Source organism: Thermobia domestica, chromosome 18 (genome assembly GCF_964235325.1).
Source record: "Thermobia domestica chromosome 18, izTheDome1.hap1.1, whole genome shotgun sequence".
Classification (NCBI taxonomy): Eukaryota; Metazoa; Arthropoda; class Insecta; order Zygentoma; family Lepismatidae; genus Thermobia; species Thermobia domestica.
In genome coordinates this window covers 137959102-137971473 of record NC_137471.1, presented here as the reverse complement: position 1 = coordinate 137971473, position 12372 = coordinate 137959102, and the positions used below count along the sequence as shown (strand labels likewise).

At 38.0% G+C, this 12372-nt stretch overlaps 1 long non-coding RNA gene across 4 annotated transcripts in view; it reads left to right on the top strand.

The window, feature by feature from the left end:
• The window catches only part of LOC145676012 (uncharacterized), a 148172-nt gene that overhangs the window by 131633 nt on the left and 4167 nt on the right, over window positions 1–12372 (top strand). The window contains exon 1 of one of the 4 annotated variants that reach the window (XR_014129263.1): window positions 6490–6869. The exons of the other annotated variants lie outside the window; for them this stretch is intronic. This is a non-coding gene — a long non-coding RNA (uncharacterized LOC145676012). Of the gene's footprint in view, window positions 1–6489; window positions 6870–12372 lie in introns of those variants that run through there. 4 annotated transcript variants of the gene reach the window in all.

Genomic DNA, 12372 nt, shown 5'->3' with positions numbered 1-12372 from the left:
CTCATATAGCCTCGCTGCTAAAAGGGACGCTAAACTAAAATCAACTCAACTCAACTAAGATAGAAATGATGCGCATTGCACCGTCTATGCTATTTGAGTTATTAGTCATCTCCAAAATGTTGATGTTAGTGATACTGTGTTGTCCTTTGTTACACTGAATAATATAAACCAGTATTGTGGTATTGTGCTTTTGTGGTATTGTGGTTTTATTTAATATCTAAATTAGAAATAGGTAATACCTTACGTAGTGCAGTTTGAGAAAATATAACTTTATTTTGCCTTGGTAACACTGCTTGTTTATATATATGCGCGGATCCAAGGGAAGGGCTATAGGGGCTATATCCCCCCTTAACGTTCAGGTATACACTGAATAAAATAAGCTTAAATCCCGCTTTACACTGGAGAAAGAGGCAAAGTATGGTTTAGCCCCTCCCTTGATCATATCCTGGATCCGCACCTGTATATATTACATTGTGGCCCATTTTAATCTTTCCATGGAAATATCTCGAAAACGGTTGAACATAAATAAATTGAACAAAAACTCAAATAGGAAATACTATGGGTCAAATCGAATGGTGATGTCATGGTGTCCCCCAGGGTCGCTCTTCAAAGGCACCCGGAGCCCAACTTTAAAATTTTAAACGGAAACATGGGGCAAGTGACACCTCGTTCGATAGATCTTTAAAAATTGAAAAGGAATGTGGAAAATGATTTTTTTATATCTGTCACCGTTTTCAAAATGGCAGCCGAGATAATTATATTACTTGTATCAGTTAATTGTCCAGTAGCACTAATATGAAAACGGTTGAACATAAATGAACCAAACAAAAGTTCAAATAAGAAAGCCATGGGGCACATCGAATGGTGTTGTCACGGTGTCCCCAAGGGCCGCCCTTCATGGGGGCACAGGGCCCTACTTTCAAATTTTAAATGGAAACATGGGGCAAGTGATACCTTGTTCGATAGACCTTCAAACACCAAAACAGAGTTGTGACAAAGAACAGAACAAAAAGTGAAACAGGAAAATGACATAAAGCACGTCAGATGATGTCGTGGTGACCCCCAGGGCCGCCTTTCATGGGAGCCCAGGGCCCAATTTCAAAATTCTCAATGAAAGAAACATGGGTCAAGTGATATCTCGTTCGATAGATTTTTATAAACTAAAAAGTGTTGTGGTAAAAGATTTTTGATATCGGTTACCGTATTCAAAATGGCAGCCAAGACATGGTGCCTGTATTAGATAAAACACCAGTACCATTAATATGAAAACGGTTGGAGATAAATGAACAGGATAAAACTCGTATAGGAAATCGCAGAAGGTATTTATCATTCCAACGTAGAAAAAGATTATTAAAGTATAAGTGAGATAATGCTAAAGAGGAAATATAATTCTTAGAAAATTATCTTTCCGATCTCCCTCCGTAAGTGGGTGAAGCGGAAATGAATGGTAAAATCTCAAATGAGAACACCACTTTTACTTGCAATAGGTATGGTTTGTCTGAAACACTTAGGTGTATAAGTGACTGGTACTGTAATGAAGTAATGAACCAATATTGTGCAGACGACTTTCGAGCAAAACCAACATTTGTACACATTGTTCTAAAATTGCATTGTTCGTCAAATTGGTTTCGCATTTCAGTTGATTTATTTTTGCACAAATCATTGCCTGCAATCAAAATGGAAATTAACATTTAACAAGAATTTTACCTACTTAAAAAAAGACAGCTATCTGTTATAAGATTACATTTCAGATAGTTTTGTTGTGTAGATACCATTTGCAAACACTAAGGTTCTCATTTGCAATTTCACCGTTTCTTCTCGTCCCTCTTCACCCACTTACGGAGGACGTTGGAACTATGATTTTCTAGGGACTAGATTTCCTCCTTTGCATTATGGCACTTTTCCTCTAGGCATCTTCTCCTCTGTTGCAACATTTTCGAGTCCTGGAATGATAAATACCCTCTGTGATTTCCTATAGGAGTTTTATTCTGTTCATCCGTTATCTTCAACCGTTTTCATATTAGTGGTACTGGACGTTTTATCTGATACAGGAACCATGTCTTGGCGGCCATTTTGAAAACGCTGACCCATATGAACAATCTTTTGCCACAACGCTGTTTAGCGTATGAAGATCTATCGAACGAGGTATCACTTGACCCATATTTTCGTTTAGAATTTCTAAGTTGGGCCTGGGCCCCCATGAAAGCCGGCCCAGGCGGCTGTTGGGGTCACCGCGACAACATCATTCGATTTGCCACGTGAATTTAATACTTGAATTTTTGTTTGGTTCATTTATGTTCAACCGTTTTCATATTAGTGCTACTGGACCTTCATCTGATGCAGGTAACATATCTTGGGGGTTATTTTGAATACGGTGACCGATATGAAAAATCTTTTGCCACATCGCTTTTTAGTTTTTAAAGACCTATCAAACGAGGTGTCACTCGACCCATATTTCCATTTAAGATTTTAAAGTTGGGCCCCGGGCTTCCTTGAAGAGCGGCCCGGCCCTGGGGGCACCATGACATCGTCATTCGATCTGCCCCATAGTATTTCTTATTTTAGTTCTTGTTCAGTTCATTTATGTTCAACCGTTTTCGAGATATTTCCGTGGAAAGATTAAAATAGGCCACCCTATATATTTTTTTCTCTCTCTCTCTCTCTCTCTCTCTCTCTATATATATATATATATATATATATATAGACAGAGAAAGAGAGAGAGAGAGAGAGAGGGAGGGAGAAGATTATATACAACAGCAGTGGATTTTGTTTCGGGAGAGACTTCAGGAACGGGTAACGAACATTTGTATTGTACTTGCATTGCAAAAAATGATTACAAATTTATTCCGGGAGGGGCTTGAGCCCGATACCTACCCCCTAAATACGCCACTGTGCAGATACATCAGTCAACCGTTCCCATATTATCTCCTACAGCAACGAAGCAAATTTTGAGTAAAGGCAAAATAACTATCAATATTCGAGACGAGACCGATACTTTCGAGACAGACCATGGTCTCGTCTCGGTCTCGTCTCGATTTATAGAGGTCTGTCTCAGTCTTGGTCTCGTCTCGGTATGTAAAAGTCCGTCTTGGTCTCGTCTCGGTATATAAAAGTCCGTCTCGGTCTCGGTACCATCCCTACTTATAGTCTATATTACGATATATCCTATCCTAACTATATATAAAACTACATGAGCTGACATGAATCATTGAGCACTTCCTGTAGGGCTACAATGATCAAATTTGGCATGATTGTAGGTTTCCGGAACTAACCCCAGGAAAATTGCCAAAAGTGAATATTTTTAATTTTTAGAGGGTCTAAAGAGGGGATGAAGAATTTTCCCATGTTATTTAAACGGACGTTTTCTTGGGATACAAAATCTTATCTTTTAGATAGTTGAAATAGGAAAAGAAACGATAGAATTATGGGTTTAAGAGATGCGAGGCCGTAGGCCGAGCAAAGATAGTGTGTGTGGGCGAAGCCCCCGAATGGGCAGATTCAGGAAATACGAAGAGCAAATTCACGAAATTCATTGTTGATGCAAAGGTTGATAGATAAGAAATACGAAGCCGTAGGTCGAGCAAACCTGGGGTCTGGGGGCAGAGCCCCCAGCTAGCCAAAGGCTAGTTTTGTTATATAAAATTAATGACGATGTAAGTAATTGGTCATTCTGACGACTGCAGATTGTCCGTTATAGTCTGTTCTACGATATCCGTTATTATTGAGAATTAAGAAAGATGAACCTAATTAGTCATTTTTACAACTACAAGCTGTTTTTATAATTTAAGGATATGTTATAAGAAATTGTAAAAAAAGTGTCATTCCTGTAACTGTAAAGGAATTTTATAGGTCTGCACTATGATATGTATTAGTATTGAAGAATAAATAGTAACCATTTTTTCAGTTTTGTACGTACCTTGTTTCCTTTCAATCTATATTTCATTGTAGTTAGAATTGTTATAAGACCAAGATATCAATTAGAAGAAGGTTACAAAGAAATAAATTTAAGAAAAAAGTTAAGATTTGTTGTTAAGTTAAGTTTAAAGTTAAGTTTGGATAACTGATATTTACCCTCTTTTACGCTCTTGGTTCAATTTAGCTGTATTTACTGTATATGCTTTGGACATTCGAGACAGAAATGACTAAATCAAGAACTGTTACCTACTAGCAAACACAATAGGAGAAACCTAAAAATACGAGCCCTAGGAGTTATAATTTTTGCCAAATTAATTCCTGCCATTCTGTCCTTCTGCCATTTCGTCCGCGGCCATTTTGTTCTCCTGCCATTCCGTCGGTTGCCATTTTGTCCTCCTGCCATTCTGTCCTAAATTCAGAAATTCGGGTGCAAGTTAATTCTGCTCTTGAGCTTGTTGTTCCACCCATCAACGGCATTATTTGCTCGATGCCGTACACCTTCGCAGTTCCAGACATTGATCAGCACATTCACATTTTGCATCCATTCGTTCACAAAGTAATCTTAACTTAATCTTCTATTGGCATTACAAAGTATTCCCGGGAAATAATAACCAAAGTGCTTCACATGCGGATATCTCTTCATTTTCATTTTCTTTGTACACAGATGCAAAGTTTTTGCACTTTACGCCACAAGCATTGGCTCAAATGAAAATTACAACCCTAAATCGTACAATCCGGAAAGTTGGAAACAAGCGCAAAAATACACGCCTCTTCAAAGTCAAGCATGATATTTTGTGGAGACCAACCGGGTAAACACTTCTTTAATTTATTGGAAAGGAAGTCGTAAGTGTTCTTTTATTATTCAGCAGGAAGGCAAAAGCTACGAAGATGATAAATCAAATCAAATTCTGAGGGAATAATATGGCTGCTTGAAACGGAATGATAACCATTTTTGTCCAGATTTCCTTGTATTTTGTGAATCCAACCAACTCCAGAACTTGCGAAACACCTCGAAAGTATCACAGAAACTCCTCCATTTTTAATAATCGGGGTTACAGAGTTAGGACACATCTTTTCTGTAACAGATCTTCGAACATAAACTCTATGTCGTTGGCCACAAACTTGAAATTTTGACTCATCACTCCATAATATGCGTTTCTACTGCTTTGTTGTCAATTTTTTGTTCTTCAGGGTCCATTGGAGCCTCTGTTACTTGTTTCCACTGAATCAGCGATGGTTTCTGCACACCAACTCTTACCCAGAGTGTAGTTACACTCAAATGTCGATTCACAGTAATAACTGAAATGTTTGTAGGGTGACTACGATGAAATTCTGATTGGAGTTCCGCTACAGTAAGTTTCAAATTTCTTTTGCCAAACAATAAAATAATACGATTTTTCGTACGTGACGTAATACTACACCTTCCAGTTCAATTTTTGTCCACGTTCCTTCGTCTTTGCTGAAAACGCTTTATGGAATCACTAAAAGTAGATGGAGTCTATTTCAGTTTGAAAGGTATTTGACGAATAGAAAAGCCCATATTATAAGGCGCAATGATGCCAACGTGTACTTCTTCATTTAATATCTTACCTTTGTGCGTCATTTCTAACAATAACGGCAACAAACCCTCACAAGAGGCAAAATCATCCACACAAACACTGTTCAAAACTTCACTGTACGGTATCTTATAATATGGTTCACTAATAATGTAAATTCCTGACATTATTTATGTCTGATAAGGCGTGAATAATAAGGAATTATACTCCAGGGGTAACTATAAAAAGGAATTAATTTCTAACTTTTAACCATACTTCGATCAGGCAAAGTTATTTCATGATCCTGATCACGTTATTTTTAATTAAAATAATAGCCGACTTTACAATAATTTAATAATCTTTCTTTTTTACTACATGTAAACATGTTAGAAAAACGGAAAAAGTCTGTTATCCTCCTGAGACATTACACAGACTTACACAAACAAAATATTTCGAATTGGTTGCTTTCCCTATCGAATATATATTGATTAGCTCATAAAAATGTAAGTTGAAGCGCCTGTCCGGAAACTTTTGACCGGCAGTGTATATATATATATATATATATATATATATATATATATATATATATAAATTAATATACATATGTTAATATCATACGTATACTAAACTAAACATGTGAGTGTAATTTAATCTACATAAGGCTGTTTGACTCTTCCCAGATATCTGTCCACAATCATTGTAAGTTGTTTGGCTTTTTAGGACACAAAATATAGAAAAGTAAATATAAAGTGAATGTAAAATTATTACAGTAATATTATCAAGAAAATCGTCCTATATACAGTATGTTTACTTGCTGCAGTTATTCACTTCAAACACACCGTTGCATTAATCCGTTGTGTTCATTGGGCTTATCATTGAGGTTTATTCTCTTCTTATGTAGTTTCAAGCTATCACAATCAGCCAATGAAAATAAATCGCAGGTGGCACGGCTCTGGGGGATAATTCTTTACTCTGTAATGTAATATAATTTCATCTCAATGTGTATTAAAAATATATTTATATCTAAAGTAAGGAGAGAGCATACAAGTAACCAATGACTTTAAAAAGCACTTGGTTCATTTAATTTTTTTCCCAGAAGAGGAAATGTAATATAATTTCATCTCAATGTGTATTAAAACTTCCAAAATTAAAAATATAAAAGAAACAAACAGGATGAGGTTCCGTAAACGAACTTTCAAGAAAATGAAAGCTAAAAATGAAAGTGAAAATGTCCAAATAAATAAAAACAAAATAAGGAACTGCATATAGGTGAAAAGCCAAAAACAGAGTATATAAACGTATGAAATTGTAAACAATGGGTCAGTTTTTGGTCATTCATTGGCAGTAAGTCAGAACAGACAGAGTCGACCATTAGAACCTCATCAGGATGGACCTCAGCCTGTACCGCTATAACCTTCTGTAAGTACTTATAAATTATGCCGAGAAACAACGCATAAGAAGTTCGTGCATGGAGGTCTTCTCCGTGACAGGCACATTTTGTTAATCTGTAACTTCTATATTATTGTCATGACCTTTTTTTATGTACTACACATTATTGTCATAACCTTTCTTTATGTACCTTCATTAAATTATCAAAATGCATCAAAATAATATTATCCTACTACCGAGTATAACAATAAGCAATCTCCTATAATCACTTATTCCAAATAGCAACAAAAACCATTATTTTAAAGTTACGAGACATGGCTCCCAAATATTAGGCGAATTGCACAAAAATGAACTTCTTGTGTTTTGTTTTCTTTGCGTAATTTATAGCTACATTTGGTTAACAATATTAGCACTCTGTAGATTTCATTCATTTAATTCCTATTATCATACTGTGTATAGTGTTCACGAGCTTTCTCTTAAGTTTTGTTTTGTTTGTTTGTATAATGCCACGGGCTAGAAATACCGCAATGGCAAATCAACCTATAACTGTTTCTCCTGTTCCTACAACATTAGAAATTTTCTCAGGCCTTCCAGGAGAATCTGCTGAAAAATTCATACAGTCATTTGAGCGTTTGGGTGTATTATCAAATTGGTCAGATCAGAAAAAGGTGCAGATATTTCCTCTTTGTTTGTCAAACACACCGCTGTACTGGTTTAAGTCAAAAGATGTACACTTAACTTAAATTGGACAGATCTCAAGAAAGCCTTTTTAGAGCAGTTTTCGAGTTCAGATCCTCAGCTCACAGTGATAGATAAATATAGGTCAAGGGTTCAATTACCGGACGAATCTCTTTTGTCATACATATATGCGAAGCAATATTTAAGTAAGCAACTTCCTCGCGAATTAACCTTTACGGAGCTTCTTTCTGATATTGTTAGTGGGTTGTTACCAAAGTATATTGTGGATTTCGCTCAGCGTTCAATTGCATCATTTGATGCCTTAGTGGCGCAGGCAGAAATTTTACAAAGGGCTGAACTCTTGGCCCAAAATTGTTATAATCCCCTGTGTTAGAAACACCTGTTAAATCTCCTGTTAGCTCAGTAGCACCTTCGGAAGACGCTTTACAGACAATAATTTCAAAATTAGATTCACTCACGCTTTTACACAACACAATCCAAAATGCTGAGAGTAGAACTCCTACAGTGGCTTTTGCCACCAGTGAACCCTCCCCTTTTTCAAGGTCTAGAAGCAAGTCACACAACCGTGAGAGGTCTTCCACGCCGCATAGATCTCCTTCGGCATCCAGCAATCGGCACAGATCACCGTCGGCAAATCGTCAGTGCAATCATACATGTTCTACCTGTGGATACCAGGATCGAACCCAATCCACGATACAAACAGTAACCAGTGTTTCTACAAGCCAAAACCAATCACCAAATTCACAATCGCGTAACAAGCAACCTCCGCATCGTGGTTCACGCGGTTGAAATCGTAACAAACGTGGTTCACAGCAACAGTTTCATTTACCTTCCCCAGCTTATCCTTATGCAATGAACCCAGTATTCTTACCTCAGTACCCTCCGTTTTATCCCTTTACTCCTTTTCCCTCCCCTTCCTTCTATGGGAATCAGGTTCCCTCCCATGTCTCACAAAATTTTGAGCAAAAAAACCGAGTAAAAGCGGGGGCCCTAGCCCCCTCACTCCCTTCAGTAGCGGAACCGACAGACTCACAACCTTCAGTACCGGCACCGACAGCCTCTCACCCTGTAGTACCGGCACCTTTACCTTCAGTCCCCTTCGTACCGGCACCTACACCATTGTTTCCCTCAGAACTGAAACCCTTCTCCTCAGTTCCTTCAGTACCGTCAGTACCGCCACCTACACATTCAGTTCCGGAACCTTTCCAGTTCGGAAGTTCCAGTACCTACCTTACCAGTCCCTTCCCATCTCCCTAGAGTTCCTACTCCTATAAAATCTCTTTCGAGTAACGTTCCTTCACCTTCCTACAATTCTTTAGCGGTTACATCACTTCCCTGAGCAGTTCCCCCACCTCTACCTCCGAGTACCTGTCCTACAGGGATCCATCCTGATAATGCCCCTCCTCATTCTTCTTCATCCCCCATCCCAGATTCCTCTCCTTCTCAAACTTCTCCCTCCTCCCAGAAGTTGTCTGCTAAACAGGTGACAGTACAGGTTCCATTAAGATTTCATAGACATTTACCAATGATAAATGGTCAGATAGAAGGTAAAACGTACCCAATACTCCTTGACAGTGGCTCAGAAGTGAATCTCATTTCTGAATCTTTACTACCTCCAACTGTAAAACCATTTTTTCTGAAAACGACACTTACTGGGATATCTGATATTGAGCTAGAACTAACGAAAGCTGTAACATTAAGGGTATTGTTAGGTAACCACTCCTTTACTCTTTTGTTTCGAGTATCCCCAATAACATCCATTCCTTTGCTTCTTTCGAGTCAGTTTTTACAAGATCATAGGGCTCATATAGACTATGACAAACAAATTCTCACACTTCACAGTTTGGCATTTGCCCCTCTCACCCCCGAAATAGTACGCAAACTGCTACTCTATCTCCAACTCTTGTTAACAGGGTTAAATTAGCATTTAAAACTAGATATAGCACGGTTATTCCACCGGGTGAAATGCGTTTTGTACCTTAGTTATCCCCTACTCGGAACGCGCATACTACTTTTTACATAAACCAGCCAAATTTTAAAGAACTTCAAAAATGCTATACGGCTCATGTTATCCTTCATTCCTCAAACTTGTGTATTCCATTAGTTAACTTAACATCCCGTTATGTTAAATTTAAACGAAACACAGTAATAGCTTCGGGCACTTTCTTCTCACCAGACGAAAACAAAGTGAAAGTGCACACAGTTAGGAAACTTTACGACCCAACACCAGAGCAGGTAGAAAAAAGAAAAACAGAGCGTTTGGAGAAAATAAAACCATATATAGACTTAAGTAAATTCAGAATCAATGAAGCTCTTCTCCCCCATCAGAAACAGCGACTTTTAGATCTTCTTAGTAGACATGTCACTTGCTTTCAGTGGATTGATACTGATTTTTCCTCTATCGATGCTTACGAAGTATCTTTAGACTTAATAGATAGAGTACCATTTAAAAATCCCCAGTTCGTCATTCCGCATAAATTGCGAGACAAGGTGCGCGAGAAAGTTATACAGCTTATTAATAATGGGGTGATACGTAAGTCAGACAGTCCATACCAAAATAACTTGCTTGCAGTTCCCAAACCAAACAGCGACGAATATTCGGCTAGTTTTGGACCTCAGAGTTTCATGTAAAAAATCGGCTAGAATTTCTGATGCAATGAGCGGTGTCACTGACACGCTAGACCAACTTAGTCATGCATCCTTTATGGCATCTTTGGATCTTGTATCTTCCTTCTTTCAATTGAACTTGTCTAAGGAAGATCAAGATGCTACAGCATTTTCAGTTCGAGATCTTGACTTACCACATTCGCAGTATTGTTTAACAAAAATGCCACAAGGACACTCCAATTCCACCTTAAATCTTAGGTGTGTATTAAAAGACATTTTTCAACACATTCCACAGTCGCAATTGGTATTGTATGTCGATGATTTCCTTAGTATCGGACGAACATTTGAGGACCTCTTAGACTCATTAGACAAAATACTCACCCTGGCAGAAACATATTCATTACTTTTCAGTTTAAAGAAATCTGTCTTTGGGGTGCAAGAGGTCGAATTTTTGGGTCGTGTCATTTCAAACGGTAAAATAAAACCCAACCCTGCAAAAACTAAAGCCATTCTAGCTTTGCCACGTCCGACTACGGTCAAACAATTGAAATCCTTCTTGGCAATGGTAAATTACTACAGAAACTTTTACGCAAACCTGTCATTAATGGCAGCACCCCTTTATAATGCGCTAAAAGGGAATTCACGAAAACTCCATTGGACGGATGAGATGACATTGGCGTATGAGAAAATTAAAACAGCTATTACGCAGGAACCAATATTAGAAATATTTTCAACTGAAAATACAGAGCATTTACTAATGGCTGATAGCAGTTCACTGGGAATCGGTTCAGTATTAATGCAAAACCGCAACGATTCTACCATTTGGCGCCCCGTCGCCTATGTATCCGCGCGCCATCCCGCTCGCGTTAAACCACTACCTATATATGAACAAGAGTTATTTTCCATTTACTATTCCTTGCAAAAGTTTAGAAAGTATTTATTAGGAGCCCCATTCACAATATTAACGGATAATTCAGCCTTGTTAGCTCTTAGAGACACTGCGAACCTATCCCCAAAACTTTTACGATGGACAGATTTTATTTTTCAATTTCAATTTAAATTAGCCTTAATTAAGAGTTCACAAAATTGTATAGCTGACCTATTGTCACGACAACCTCTCGAATTTGATAGTCAGGACTTACACCTAGTTGAACCAGAATCCCACTCCTTTCAACTGTTGGTCCTCACTAAAGACACGGATATTGCTGAGTTACAAAGGCAGGATAAGTTCTTTTCAAAAATTATTCATGTCTTACAAGTAGATGACAAACAACATCCCAAGTACACCACGTGGAACAAACAATTCTTCTTCAAAGATAACATTTTACATCGTCGTTACTTTTACAATAACAGTCATCGAGCATTATTATGCATCCCGAGTAAATTGAAAGACACGATATTTGAAGAATTGCATACATCTTCTACAATACATCCAGGTTTTCAGAAGACGTACTTGTTAATACGTTCAAGATATTTTATTCCTAATTTGAAACCGTGGTTGTATGCAAAAATACGTGGTTGTCTTGACTGTGCTAGATATCGACGGGCTTATACAAAAACGAACATCCGTTCAAACTTTATTCCAGGCCTTCTACATAGATGCTTGTGGGAAATTACCCACCAGTCATGATGGAAAAAATTACTTTTATGTCGCCATTGATGCTGCGACATCGTTTGCCATAACGAAGGCAGTAGCTAATGTCACAGCTAATACATTCATTGAGTTTCTCATGAACGACATCATCATTCCACTGGGAACTCCCCAAGTAATTTATTGTGACCAGGTCTCTGCTCACACCGCCTTAAAGACAAAGCAATTTTTACAAGCATTGAACATTGAAATTAAGTACTGTCTCCCTGCTGCTCATCGCTCCATTGGAAAAGTGGAAGTAAAAATTCAAAATTTACAACAATCGCTTAGGTTTTTGACACGATCGGATCAAACCCATTGGACTGATCATCTTCAAAAGGCCACCGCCAGTTGTAACCAGACTCCCTTAACGCAACTTGGCGTCTCAGCATTTCAACTGGTCTTTGGACTATCCCCCACCTTCCCCATCGATCAATTACTCAATATTCCCCGTGAAGACTTAGACAATCAAACCCAACTGGCTGAACTTCTAGAATTACGTTCCCTGGTTAATTATAAACGAAACGAACATTTTGAAAACATGAAACAAAAAGTTGAGTCTTATAAGATTCCTACTGTCTTTTACCCACAACAGTT